Source organism: Callithrix jacchus, chromosome X (genome assembly GCF_049354715.1).
Source record: "Callithrix jacchus isolate 240 chromosome X, calJac240_pri, whole genome shotgun sequence".
Taxonomy (NCBI): Eukaryota; Metazoa; Chordata; class Mammalia; order Primates; family Cebidae; genus Callithrix; species Callithrix jacchus.
The window spans coordinates 128,516,785-128,531,450 of NC_133524.1; the positions used below are offsets into that span (position 1 = coordinate 128,516,785).

A 14,666-nucleotide genomic window follows, 5' to 3' on the forward strand; every position below is an offset into this window, starting at 1 on the left:
TGAATGGTCCTTCCCATGGGATACTAGGAAACACAGAAAATAAGGCAGTGGAGTAGATGCTTGAAGAGCTGAGGTAGAAAGTGGAAGAGAGCTATAGGTAAATAGGAGAGATTACAGGGACAGCCCTACTTTAAACTCTTGACATTAATTTTCAGCTCCATTCACCTCAAAAGTTAATGGTTGATCTGGCCAGAGGGGTTTCCATTTGAGCAGCTGGTCAAACCACAGCAGTTGGGATTAAAAAACAAGGTCAGGTTTGCATTCATCCTGCATGAGCCTGAACTAAGCAAGCCCCATCAGCTGAGCCCTTGGCTGGCAGCACCAGTTCACAGTGGCAGAGTGGAAAAAGCACCAAGTGGGATGCCAAGAAAACAACCTTTGAGTCCCAGTTCTGCCTGCAGCTCACTGTGTGACCTTGGGTGAGTCACTTGACGTCTCTGGTATATAATTGCCAACTTTGTCAAAATGAGGGGCTGCATTAGGTGACCCAGAAAGCCTCTCCCAGCAGGAGCCTTCTGTGATCTAATGAGAAGGCTGAGGAGGGACACCACTCTCTTCTGGCTGTTGTGTCAGCAAAAAGACACTACCAAAGATGGCCCTCCAGCTAGTCTTTGAGTCACAAAACAGAAGAAAGACTTAAATGAGGAACAAACTTTCTCAGATCACAGGGTTAAGACAGAAAGTTGAAAAGAAGCCTTCTGGGCCTCTACTGACTTGGATGGTAAAGTCAAGGCTGAAAGACTGGGAAAAAATTATGTCAAGAGCTGACTTCCATTTCCAGGCACTGTGGCTCACACCTGTAATCCCAGAAATTTAGGAGGCCGAGGTGGGCAGATCATCTGAGATCAGGAGTGCGAGAACAGTCTGGCCAACACGGTGAAACCCCATCTCTCCTAAAAATACAAAATTAGCCAGGTGTGGTGGTGAGTGCCTGTAATCCCAGCTACTCAGGAGACTGAGGCAGGAGAATCACTTGGACCTGGGAGGCGAAGGTTGCAGTGAGCTGAGAACATACCACTGTATTCCAGCCTGGGCAACAGAGCAAGACTCCATCTCAAAATAAATAAATAAAAATAAAAATAAAGAACTGACCTCCAGCTAACACAAAAGCCCAAGGTAGGTTTTAATAACGGTAATGATAAAAATAAGCATGGCCTTGCCTGACCCACAGTTTCCCATTTATTTTCATACTCTGGAATCTCAGCAAGAGAGGAACACACCCATTGCCTGACTGATCTCTGTGGGAGTCCTAGTTTTGAATACTTAAAATACAAGAGTTGAAAGTTATATCTTAGGTCAACATGAAGAATTTGAAGGAAGCAGGCTTCAGGGCCAAAATTTCTCCCAGGAAAAGGATTTATTTGTCACTCACATGGGCTTGAAAGGAAATGCCTTATAAGCATAATCCAGGAAAAGAGAAATTACTTTAGAGAAACCATACTTGTCGTAGACTAAATGAAAATTAATTTTTAATAAGAGAGAGCCAGACCAGAGGCTCCTAAAGCCCTTAACTGGGCTTTATAGTAAAACCTGGGAAAGGACTTGCTTTTATAATACATATGTTCAAAATCCACATTTCACAAAATGGCATAAAAATGCAGAAAGCATTAGAGAAGTGAAGGGAAATAAACTTGGTAAAAAGCACTTTGAACATTTATCTTCTACACTGAAGAAAGTTGCCTTAATGGGTATCATCATGTGGGAGATTTAGCCAAAGCGGAAGATGATATTCAAATCCCCAATGAGAAGAGACAAAATGCAGTTGTAGCACTCAGTGAAGGGTGAGAAATGCAACAGGCATGGGGGAGAGAGGTCAACCTGCTGTCGAGGGTGCCAGTTTCAAAGATCTGCACAGTAATCAGGGTGGCTGGCTATAGTGGTGTCCCCTATAGGTTGACCTCAGAATAGTTAGCAGATAGTACCAATAATAGTTCCTATACTGAACATTGAACATCTGCTGTGTGTCAGATACTGTACTAAACAGTTTACATGCACTATCTCAATTAGCATCACCAGCAACCCAGTGAGATAGACACTTCTGTTGTGCTTACTTTACAAATGAGTAAACTGGAATTCCAATTTACAGCCACACACACAACTAAGAATTATAGAGGTGGGACTTGAACCCAGATCTATCTAAGCACCCAGCCAATAATCACACTAATGTCTCTGTGAGCATCATCCAGCTCCAGGATGTCTGAGTTTGATTGGAGAATATGAGGCATCCTGTTCCAAAATGCAAGGTCAAGAGACAGGTAATACTCATCCCAGGCAGGAGAACTGGACAGAGAGGGCTCAGTGTGTGTGTGTGTGTGTGTGTGTGTGTGTGTGTGTGTGTGTGTTCGCATCCGCATGCACGTGCACACACTGTCATGCACCTTCTCTGAGACAAATGAAGAAGATAGAGAGCCCAAAGTCAGAACTTTAGTAAAGAGGGAAGCAGAGATCAAGACACTGTGGACTGGACAACTCAATATATACACAATCTTGAGATGTCACCCACATGATCTGACACTGTTATCTTTGGGAAATGTCACAAGCAACTTTGTCCACTCTACTAAACATTAACCTCCTGGAAGTCTAGGACGTTGGCATCTTCATTTTGAAAACATTCCTCATAATGCTCAATAACAATCACATTTAGTCTAGGGCTTCACAGTTTACCCAATATTTTCGCAGGCACAAACAGGATCTTTACAGTAATTCTGCAAGGCAGCTGTTCATGTCCTTACTTTATGTATGAGGAAATGGAGTCCCTGAGGGCTGAAGAAACATGGCTAAGGGCACACAACTGGTATAGAATTACCACTTCTAACCTGTCCCTTAGCTCCCCCAAGCATACATGCCAACATCAGACAATGCCCACAGCACCTCACAAGGGATCTGAGACAGAGGAGGTGCTCAAGAGATGTTAGTTTTTCCCCTTACTTGCCAATTTATGACAAAATGTTTTCTTTCCACTAACTAGATTCTACCAGGTACCCCAATATCTTCAACAGAGACTATTCCACATTCTCAGAGAACTTACCATTGATAAAAGGAAATATAATACACCTAAAATGCAAGAGCCGGAGAACAACGACTGACTGTTCTGTGGCACTAGCTCGAACGCAGTGACACTCAGCGGATGGTCCACAGATGGCTGGACTGGCCAGAAAAGGCTCTCTACTGAACACTGGGAGGGCCTGGAAGACCTAATCAATCCACCCACCCATCCATTCTTTTTTGTCTTGGTCCCAGAAAGAGGAACTTTTGCTGGCAGAAACTGTTTTGACCACCTTTTCCTTTTGTACTCAGGACATCAGTTCCTTCCTTGCTCACAGGGTTGTATACAAAGTGTCCTAGCCCTCCCCAACTACAAATTCCACACCCTCAATCTGCAATGACAAGAGCATGACATGGCCGAGTCTTTCCTCAAGAGAGCAGTATGTGGCCTCACAAACACAGTGCGGTCTGTGTCAACATCCACAACTCAGTTGCAGAGCAAATAGTTGAATTTTTTAGACCAAGTCAATAAGCTGCTTTCCACAGGAAGAAGAGGGACCAGGATAGACACAGTTTAAGTAAAATAGAAGACACTTTGCATTTTACCCTATATGTTTCCATCGTTCTCTGTCTTGCCAGTGATTGGTAGCAAGTCAAAGCAAAAACTGGCATTTGGTGTTCCAGAGTCTTCTGGAAGAGAGCCAGCTAATGAATTACCAGATGAACGGCTTTTGGCTCGCTTATCAAGGACAAATCTTATGCCAGCTGAGATGCTAAGATGCTGTAGCAATAGCAAACTAACAACAGCGGTAATCACAGCAATAATTTACCAGGATGATTGCAAGTCCAGAACGAAGGACAGACAATTTTCTTTGTTGGTTGCAATCTAGAAATATAATTAGTTTTGATTTTTCATCCACATTAGATTCCCATAACATAACATTCTAAACAGAGGCATTTTAGGCTGGATATCAACTGAGAATCATTTTTATTCATCATTAATTTCATCAAAAACTTAACAACTGATACAGATTTCATCCAATGATGAGGGAGATTAGTATGATATAAACAAATTCATGGTAGTGCCTGGTGGCTCACACCTGTAACCCCAGCACTTGAAGAGGTAGAGGCAGGAGGATCAGATCACTTGAGTCCAGAAGTTCAAAACCCCATCTCTATAAATAAATAAATAGTGGGGCATGGTGGGGCATGCCTGTAGTCCCAGCTAACCTGGAGGCTGAAGTGGGAAGATCACTTGAGCCTGGGAGGTCGAGCCTGCAGTGAACCATGATCACACCACTTCCCTCCAGCCTGGATGACAGAGTAAGACCCTTCTCAAAAAAAAAAGCACTATAAAAACGTATTTTATTCTACAAACCTCTTCTGCTCTGTATTATAACACTACTGTTCATCTAATATTCAGACATACTGAGGGTAGAAGATTCAGGCTGAATTGTCCCTCCCCTCCACCAATACCCCCTGTAGTAGTCTGAAATGACAAGGTAGGAGCTCCTCTTAGCAATATTTACAGACCATTCTTCTCGTAAAAGAACATAACAACTCTCAAAAAGCTAAATAGAGTACTCTAAACAAGCCCTTTTCCTGTCCTCCTTTTCTCAGAAATCTGCTGCAAAGACTCTTGGTGAGCGTCACAGGCTGTTCTTTTATCTCAGTAATGGGAGTGCCTTTGCAAAGCTGGCCTGCAGATCAGGTCTCAGGCTCACTCCCCTGTATTCAGTGAATTCTGAGTCAAGTCCAGGCTTGAGTCAGCTGCCTCCATTGAAGTCTTTTGCAATTCGATGGATGGCTTGGTCCTTATGTCTTGAGGATTGGAATCTCCTGGGCAGGGATTGGATTTCACTTTCCATGTCTACAGTGTTTGCACTAAGGTTATTAATATATTATCTACAGGAGGGATCATATTGAGAGCAAGCTGAAATTCAAACAACAAAGCCTGTGGCTTGAAGCTAGGCTGGGCCAAGTCCCCTGGGGGAAACTGGGTAACCCTGAGCAGCCAGTCACTCTTGGAGAACATTGAGAAGTGTCTGAGTCTGTCTTTTTGGGACACAGCATCTTTCTTTCTATATTAGCCCCACTCTCCCAGACTTCCCACCATACCTGGAAGTGCCCTGCAGTGCCAATGAGGGATAACATAACCTGAGGAACACTCATTTCCACCACAGGTGAGGGACTCAGATGATTCCCTTTCCCAAAGCTCCATTTAGAATGAATGAGTCATTTATCCGAGGGTAAGAATTAATAAGACCATTAAAGAGCAGGCAACTGTAATGGAAAGAGCACACTCTCTAGGATCAGATAAGGATTTGAATCTCAGTTCTGCTTTTTACTAACTGTGTGACCTTAGGCAAGTAGTTAGCCTATCAGTGCCTCAGTTTCCTCCTCTGTCTCTGTACAATGGGGATGATACTAATCAACTACCTTGTAAGGTATGCATGAAAAACTGGAGGATAATATACACTAAAGACCTTTTACAGGTCCTTATAGAGAATGGGTATCCAACAAGCGGCAGTTACTGCTATTGAATGAAGCAGGAGCGATGTCTGGGAACCTCTTAATGTCTTTCAAATCACATCCCTAGGGGAATGTTTATATCCACTATAGACAAGAATTACTCTTCAAATAACGTCATTGGATCTATATATATGGGGTTTTTTTCTTTCTTTTTTTTGTTTTTTGAGACAGGGTCTCACTCTACCGCCCAAGCTGACTTGCAGTGGCACAATCACTGCAGCCTCAACCTCCCTGGGCTTAAGCAATTCTCCCACCCCAGTCTCCCACCTCAGGTTTTGAGATGTTGCCCAGGCTGGTGTTAAGCTCCTGGGCTCAAGTAATCCTCCCACCTCAGCATCCCGGGTTGCTGGGACTACAGGTGCATGCCACTTTGACTGGCTACTTTTTGTAATTTTTGTAAAGACAGGGTTTCACTGTGTTGCCCAGGCTGTCCTGTGCTCAAGCAATGCTCCCGCCTCTGCATCCCAAAGTGCTGGGATTACAGGTGCGAACCACCATGCCTTATACATATGTTCCATACAGTTCCATTCCCTTTCCCTGAGGTAGCCACTGTTTTCAGCTTGTTTTTTTATGTTGGTGGGGGGGATGCTTTATTGTAAGCAAGTACACATATGAATACACATGTTAAAAAAGAGAATGTTGTTTTTGTGGGGTTTTTATAAAAAGTGAAATGTATGTTTTGGATGTATGCTTTTGCTGTTTTATTGAACTATAATATACACATGAAAAAGTGAGAATAGGTCTGCAATTGATGAAACATACATGAACTGAGCATACATATGTAATCAGCCTTCATATCAAGAAATGTTACTAACACCTCAAAATCCTCTCATGTGCCCCATTCCAGCCAGTGGCCACTATTCTGATTTATATCAGCATAGATTAATTTGGCCTGCTTTTTACTTTATATAAATCAAATCACAGAGTGTATTAGTTTTATATTGCTATGTAACAAATTGCCACAAATACCTCAGCTTAAAACAAAACGGATATATTCTCACAGTTTCTATGGATCAAAAATCCAGGCACAGTGTGGATGGATTCCCTTCTTAGGACCTTATGGGGTTCATATCAAGGTATCAGCTAGGGCTGTGATCTCATCGGGGGCCTAGGGTCCTCTTCCAAGCTCACTGGTTGTTGGCAGAGTTTCATTTCCTTGCAGTTATAACAGAGGTCTCTATTTCCTTGCTGGGTGTCAACTAGAGGTGACACTCAGCAACTAGAGGTCATCTACATTCCTTTTCACAAGGCCTCCTCCACTTCCAAGCCAGCAACAGAGAGCTTCTCTCATGTCAGTCTCCCTCAAGCTTCAACTCTTCAACTTCTGCTTCTGCAAGCAGCCCAAGAAAAGAATTTGCTTTTAGAGGACCTCATGTGGGTAGGTCAGGCCCACCTGGATAATCTCCCTATTTTAAGGTAACTGATTTGAGACTGTAATTGCATGTGCAAAATTCCTTTACACTGGTACCTAGATTAGTGTTTGGTTGAATAACTGGGAGACGGTCTGTGTACACCAGGGTCATGAAATCTTGGAGGACCATGTTAGAAATCTGCCTACCACATACAGCATTTACTCTGTTAGGCTTTCTTCACTTAAGATTATGTATATGAGATTCATCCATATTGTAAGGGGTTACAGTTAATTCATTCTCATTGCTGTGAAGTATTCCATTGTGTGAATTCCCCACATTTTATTCATCCAACATTTATTCATATCGATGGGCACTGTCCTAATTTTAAGTGCCGGGCTGTTATGAACAGTGATCCTATGAACAGGACTTTTGGTGAACATGTGTACATATAGATTGAACAAGAAATACACTTTTTTCAGTTATAAGACCCTAAGAATTTGGAGTTCATTGTTGCCACAGTATAATCCAGCCTATTCCGACTGATTCAAAAAGCTGGGAATAGAATTAATGCTGTGACTAAAGGCAATAGATACTGCCATATTGCCAAATTGCCCTTACATATGACATGTAAGTCACATGCTTACCAACAAATGGTATGATATATATGTGTATATATGCATGAACTTTGGCGAACCTGAACTTTACCTTCTACACATATAAAATAAGGATACTGCCCCATGTAAAGATCCAAGAGAATATGCTTAACCCTCCTGCCTGCCCCAGCATGAACATTATAACCGTGTATATCCTCTACTGTGCTCTATTATTTCATGGAACTTATCACTCTTAGATATTCCATACATTTACCAAACTTATGGTGTTTATTGTTTGCTTTCATCTCTGTCCACTAGGATATAAGCTTCTGCATGCAGATATCTCTTTAATTTAGCCAGTTTACTGATATATCCCAAAGGCCTAGAAGAATTTCTGATACACAGTAGCTGATGAAAAATATTTGAGCGAACAAATAAGTGTTAACTCAGGGTACGAAAGATGATGATGATTAACAATAGTAATTTAATTTCATAGTTACAGCAAGTATATTTTCTAAACAAAACAATTAGGACACTGACTGGAAAAAAAAGTTAGTTGAACTTAAAAGTGGGGAAAGATTTAATTATCCATTTATGCCCATGGAAAGTCCTTTACTTCGCTTCCCCTACCTCATCTTTAATTTTATTTTACATAGTTGCATTTTACATCATTTTTGGATACTCTTCATTCTTTCTGAACATTCCTATAAAATTGAGACTGCTATACAAACCTCAACATTTAAAGTTGCTTTTTTTACAGGGCTTTGTACCGTACAAAACCAATGAACATTTGTCTTTGCAAATTCTGTCCTGAAATGTCCTTCCTTCTTTCTGCAATTATCGATATTCTGCTCTTCCTTCAAGATCAGAGTCAGTTGAGGTCTACAGCAGAGTTGTCAAAGAGATCCTTCTTTGATGATGGTAGTGTTCTTTATCTGCACTCTTCAGTACGATAGCTACCAGCTGCATGGAGCTACTGAGCCCTTCAAATGTGGCTAACGTGACTGAGGAGCTTAATTTTTTTTTTTTTTTTTTAGGAGTTTCACTCTTGTTGCCCAGGCTGGAGTACAATGGCGCCATCTTAGCTCACTGCAACCTCTGCCTTCTGCGTTCAAGCGATTCTCTTGCCTCAGCCTCCCGATGGTTACAGGTAACCACCACCATACCCAGCTAAGATTTTTTGGTATTTTTAGTAGAGATGGGGTTTCACCATGTTGGCCAAGCTGATCTTGAACTCCTGACCTCAGGTGATCCACCTGCCTTGGCCTCCCAAAGTGCTGGGATTATAGGCGTGAGCCACTATGCCTGGCCAAGGAGCTTAATTTGAATTAATTTAATTTTAATTGAATTTAATTTTACGTAAGTTACATTTATGCCCAGCAGAGGAGCTTAATTTGAATTAATTGAATTTAATTTCAAGTAAGTTACATTTAAATGACCACATGTGGCTACTGGTTGCCATATTGGACAGCACAGCTCTAGAGAAAAGGGTGGAAAAATGGGATCCAGTTTTGATCCTCTGACAGCTAAAGGGATTCTGATACCCACAGATGAGATGGAAAGGTGCTCATGTCCCTTTCTTTACAACCGCTTCCCCTAGATGAGAGACAAAACGACAAAGTGCTCTGATCTATTCTCTTCAGGTAGGGGAGCTTGGGCTAGAGGGGAGGAGGAGGATATGTTTTTGATGAGTTCAACTAAGGCCCTTGTAGTCATTGGGCATCTCTTTGCCTTGTTCCTCCATGTGGTCATTGGTTTAGGCTTTGTCTACACAGACCTACTGAGTCAAGCTGGAGGTCTGAATGAGAAATGGGAATTGCAGAGACATAGATTTCACACCCCACACAGTTCCCCAGCTCCTACTGTGCTTGTGCAGCTCACTCTGGAGGCATGTGCAAAGAGGCATTCAATCTACTTGCCAGGGCTTGGACATTTCAGAGATGGTGGTAATTACTGAAGCAGGTAATGGATCACAAGAAAGTAAAGTAGATAGCTGATCCAATAAATAAAATAACGACCCAGGGCTTCAGAGAAAAAGAATATTACCTACTTTGAGATACTTCTTGGAGCAAAGCATATATGGCTTTCTACTGTACTGTTGTGAAATTAATTTGAAGTTGAGAAACTAATATATTGCAGCTATCAGTCTCCCTGGACGGCTTTACAATCAACATGTAGGATATGAAAAAAGAAAGATGCCAATAACATGTTAATGTGGTATTTGATGTTCAATCTTCTTTATGAAGCAGAATATTACAGCTGAGCAAAAAAATGATCAAAAAGTTGGTTCTCTTTTATGCAAAGAAACAGAAGAAGGAAACTTGAACTTTAAATTATCCCATCTGTCACTTTCCATTGATTGAGTCTTGCTCATTAAGATAAATTCCAAGTGAGACTATCATTTTTATCTTTTGAGCTCTCCAGAAATATATGCCTTTCAGCTGTCTTTCTTTTCTTTTCCTTCCTTCCTTTCTTTCTTTCTTCCTTCTTTCCTTCCTTCATCTCTCTCTCTTTCTTTCTTTTTTCCTTTCTTTCTTTCCTCTCTTTTGCTTTTCCCTCATATATGCAGCTGCCAAGAAGGAATGAGACACTATATCTTATAGTCTTTCCCTTTTTAATTGAATTCCTCTGGAAATGTATGTACCTGCAGTTTAACAGCTAACGCCCACTTACAGATATGCCCAAAGTCAAACATCCCTCTTTTCTCTATTTTGTATGCCATGCTAGGTGGTAAAAAGCTGCCCCCTTGTTCTTTCCCCTGCCATTCATTGCTAAGGATAAAGTGATGGGACAAAACAGGAATCATTCATATGTTCAAATCAACAATTCAGAACCAGATAGATCCTGTGCAAAAGGGGAAAGTCAGGAGTGGACCTTCATTACATACCTCCCTCCCCACTCACCTCACCCCTGTGGATTTACTTCCCTACTGCCCCAACCTGTTGGCTCAGTGCACTCCTTTTCCCTTCTCACACCATAACAACCTTCCCCATTCCCAATCATTCACTGATACTAAAGTGTAGGTGACAGATAATCCCCCTCTGCTCATGGGCATTTATTTGCACATAGATCAGAATCTTCAGTTAAAACGTATTTCCCTCTGCACGTAACATTTCAGGCATCCAACTGGGAGAATTGCCTCCATTTCAAAGGTCTTTTCTGGAGTTCTGGAAGTAGAACTGTGTAATTACATACCAACAGGAATAAGCCAACACTGCTAGTCTCTTGAACTACAGATGTGACCAATCATTCTCTCTTCTTTTGTGTGTGTGTGTGATAGTCTCACTCTGTCACCCAGGCTGTAGTGCAGCGGAGCAATCTCAGCTCTGCAGCCTCTGCCTCCCGGGTTCAAGCAACTATCCTGCCTCAGCCTCCCAGGTAGCTAAGATTACAGGCATGCATCACTGTGCCTGGCTAATTTTTTGCATTTTTTAGTGGAGATGGGGTTTTGCCCTGTTAGCCAGGCTGGTCTCGAACTCCTGACTTCAAATGATCCGCCTGTCTCGGCCTCCAAAATTTCTGGGATTACAGGCATAAGCCCCCGCACCTGGCCCCAACTATTTCTCCATGGAAATTGTCCAAGTACTTACCATAAATAAGAAAACCTTCTAAATCCCTGTCAGTTTGAACAACAGCGGACAGCAGAGACAGTTTGTCCGAGACACAGGGGCAGAACAAATGTGGTCGGATAAAATGATGAAAAGAGTTTGAAAAGAGGTTTAAGAGAAAGTAGGTTAGAGATGAAAACAAGGGTGATGCCAAGAGAACAAACAAAATCAGAGGGATAGGTCTAGGACTAGGGCATTGAGATGGTTTGGATGTTTGCCCCCTGAAAATCTCATGTTGAAACATAATTCCCACTGTTGGAGATGGGACCTGGTGGGAGGTGTTTGGATCACGACAGGGACAGATCCCTCATTAATGGCTTGGCACCAACCCCTGGATGATGAGTGAATTCTTGCTCTGGTAGTTCATGTGAGATTTGGTTGCTTAAAAGTGTGTGGCACCACTCTGCTGTCTTTCTTGCTCCCTCTCTCACCATGCAGTGCCTTCTCCCTCTTCACCTTCCTCCATGATTGTAAACTTTCTGAAGCTCTCACCAGAGGCAGTTGCTGGCACCATCCTTCCTGTACAGCCTGCAGAACCACAAGCCAAAATATACCTCTTTTCTTTATAAATTATCCAGTCTCAGGTTTTTTTTTTTTTTTTCTGAGACGGAGTTTCGCTCTTGTTACCCAGGCTGGAGTGCAATGGCGCAATCTCGGCGCAGCGCAACCTCCGCCCCCTGGGTTCAGGCACTTCTCCTGCCTCAGCCTCCTGAGTAGCTGGGATTATAGGCACGCGCCACCATGCCCAGCTAATTTTTTGTATTTTTAGTAGAGACGGGTTTTCACAATGTTGACCAGGATAGTTTTGATCTCTTGACCTCGTGATCCACCCACCTTGGCCTCCCAAAGTGCTGGGATTACAAGCTTGAGCCACTGCGCCCAGCCCAGATATTTCTTTACAGCGACGCAAAGGGACTAATGCAGGCAGTGAGACTGGCGAAAGGGAATAATGAAGGGATCTGTGTCCCCACATAAGAGCTCTAGGGAGGAAGGAGATCATTCTTCAAGAGACTAGAGCAGCCCTTCTCAAGCTTCTATGGATTGTGAAAAGACCTAGGTTTGAGAATTTGATGAAAGCAAGGGTCTTCTCCAGAGAAAAGTAGACATGAATGATAAATTTTGCAATAAAACTCAAGGGGCTTTCAGTTCCTACCCCAGTCCCACAGATAGATTCTAAGCCCAAAATTAATGTAGGCTTCAGAGACAGTAACAACAAAGTGTTTGATCATTCAGGCTGCTTGTCCTCCTGGAGGTGTGGACCTGGGACTGCCTTCTCACTAGGGAGGGGCCCTAGGCCTGTCTTCAGAGTGGCTTGGGTTTGTACTGGTTCTAAGAATCCCAAAGTAGCTGTGGGTTTAGGAGTTTGTCAACGATCCACATACACAGATTTGGGTGGGACCCACTGCTACCTCCTACTACTATTCAGTAGCTAACAGGGCTGTGTGTTCCTTGCCTAAATAAGTTGTTACAATAGAAAAGTTACTATTGTTATCCCCATTTAAAAAACGACAAAACTGAGGTTAAATCATTTGCCCAGGTTCAGAGAGCTGGCCAGTTACAGAGGTGGTGTATTAGTTAGTTCTCACATTGCTATAAAGAAATACCTGAAACTGGGTAATTTATAAAGAAAAGAGTTAATTGGCTAATGGTTCCACAGGCTGTACAGGAAACATGAAGGTATCTGTTTGCCTTCTGGACAGGCCTCAGGAAACTTGCAATCACGGCAGAGGGTGAACGGGAGCCAGGCTTCTTACATGGTAGAGTAGGAGCAAGAGAGAGGGAGTTGGTATGAATTTTTAAACAACCAGATCTCAAGATAACTCACTCACTATTATGAGAACAACACTGAGGGTATGGTGCTAACCCATTCCTGAAGGGCCACCCTCATGATCCAGTCACCTTCCACCAGGTGCTACTTCCAACACTGAGGATTACGATTCTACATGAGGTTTGGTTGGGACACAGATCCAAACCATATCAGGTGGGATGGGCATCCAAGTCACTCTGAGCCCTAAGTCTTGGGTATTCAGCATGATCTATACTGATTACCAGGTTCAGCTCACACTTCGGAACTTTTGGAACAACAGTTAAGCATCTTTATATGTAGAGACAATGTTCGGAAAATCAGTTTCAAGTCTTTACTTCTAATGAGTGGGGAAGAGCCTGGCCATCGAGATTGTTGTCCAGTGTTTGTTTAGGTAAGTGAGACATCCACCTGGAATGAGCAGGATTTCCTCACTTCCTGCATCTCTCAGTTAACATTGCCACTTCTTTAAACACATGCACCTCAGATGACTACATAGGTTTGTCAGTACAAAAACATTTCTACTCCAAAAATCCGTGCAACTTGTTGAATTTTGCAGTTAGATTTTCTTCGTCTGCCTTGTTAAGTTTTCCTAGATTTTTTTAAGACTGTGTCTTCCTGTGTGTTGCCCAGACTGCAGTGCAGTGGCATGATCTTGGCTCACAGCAACCTCTGCCTCCCAGGTTCAAGCAATTCTCATGCCTCAGCCTCCCCAGTACCTGGGATTGCAGACACGTGCCACCACACCCGGCTATTTTTTGTATTTTCAGTAGAGACAAACTCCTGACCTCAAGTGATCCGCCCACCTTGGCCTCCCAAAGTGCTGGGATTACAGGCATGAGTCACTGCCCCAGGCCATGTTCTCCTGGATTTAAATTGACAAAGTGAATCTATTAGAGAGATTGTTTTAGAAAAGAGAGATCCTCCGTGGTGTGGTGCGGACTGACTTTACACTTCCTTACCATGTCCTTTGCAGTTTCTTCCCCACTTGAGGACAGAGATTTGGATCTCTTAGTTGATAATGTGAACAGGTAGCAAGAAAACATGGGTTCAGTACCTGCTGCTGTAGTTGGCCTATACACACAAAGATCAATTTCTTTAAAAAATTTTCTTAAAACAACAGATATTTGTTAACTTACTTCCTGAAAAGCCCTACAGAACAGAAAAAAATATGAACACAAATAGCAGGCATTTTACAGAATACCAAAGCCAGATCTTGCATCGTACAAATAACAGATTCCTGTGGGTTAGTTTAGTTTAGTTTGCCTTCATATACAAAACTCAGCTACCTTCCCTGTGGTTCAGTCTGCTGTCATCTTAGATACAGAGAGCTTTTCACCAGCTGTATAAAGAAATTGGATCAAAGCTCCCTACAATAATATGAAAAATAATTAAAAATGATGTTTCTCAACCTCCCTGCAATGGTATGGCATTATAGCTGATATCCATGAAATATTCAAAGTAATGAGTTTTGCTCTACTTCCTATATTAAAGCAAAAATTTTTATTGAGACAGTCTTGCTCTGTCGCCCACGCCGCAGTACAGTGGTGTGATCAAGGCCGACTGTAGCCTCTCACTCCTGGGCTCAAGGTCTCTGGAGTAGCTGGGACTACCAACTAATGCCACCATGCACAGCAAATCTATTTTTTTGTGGAGACAAGTTCTTACTATGTTGCTCAGGCTGGTCTTGAATTCCTAGGCTGAAGCAATCCTCTGCCTCAGCCTCCCAAAGTGCTGGGATTCCAGGCATGAGCCACCATGCCCAACCTCTATTAAAGCAAATTTTTAAGAT

General features: G+C 42.5%; 1 protein-coding gene across 2 annotated transcripts in view; it reads left to right on the forward strand.

Moving 5' to 3' along the window:
• Positions 1-14,666, forward strand: part of LOC118150619 (uncharacterized) — a 31,354-nt gene that overhangs the window by 7,309 nt on the left and 9,379 nt on the right. The window contains exon 2 of one of the 2 annotated variants that reach the window (XM_078363023.1): positions 8,500-8,612. The exons of the other annotated variant lie outside the window; for it this stretch is intronic. The gene's annotated coding sequence lies outside the window, so the exon portion shown is untranslated. The remainder of the gene's footprint in view (positions 1-8,499; positions 8,613-14,666) is intronic. 2 annotated transcript variants of the gene reach the window in all.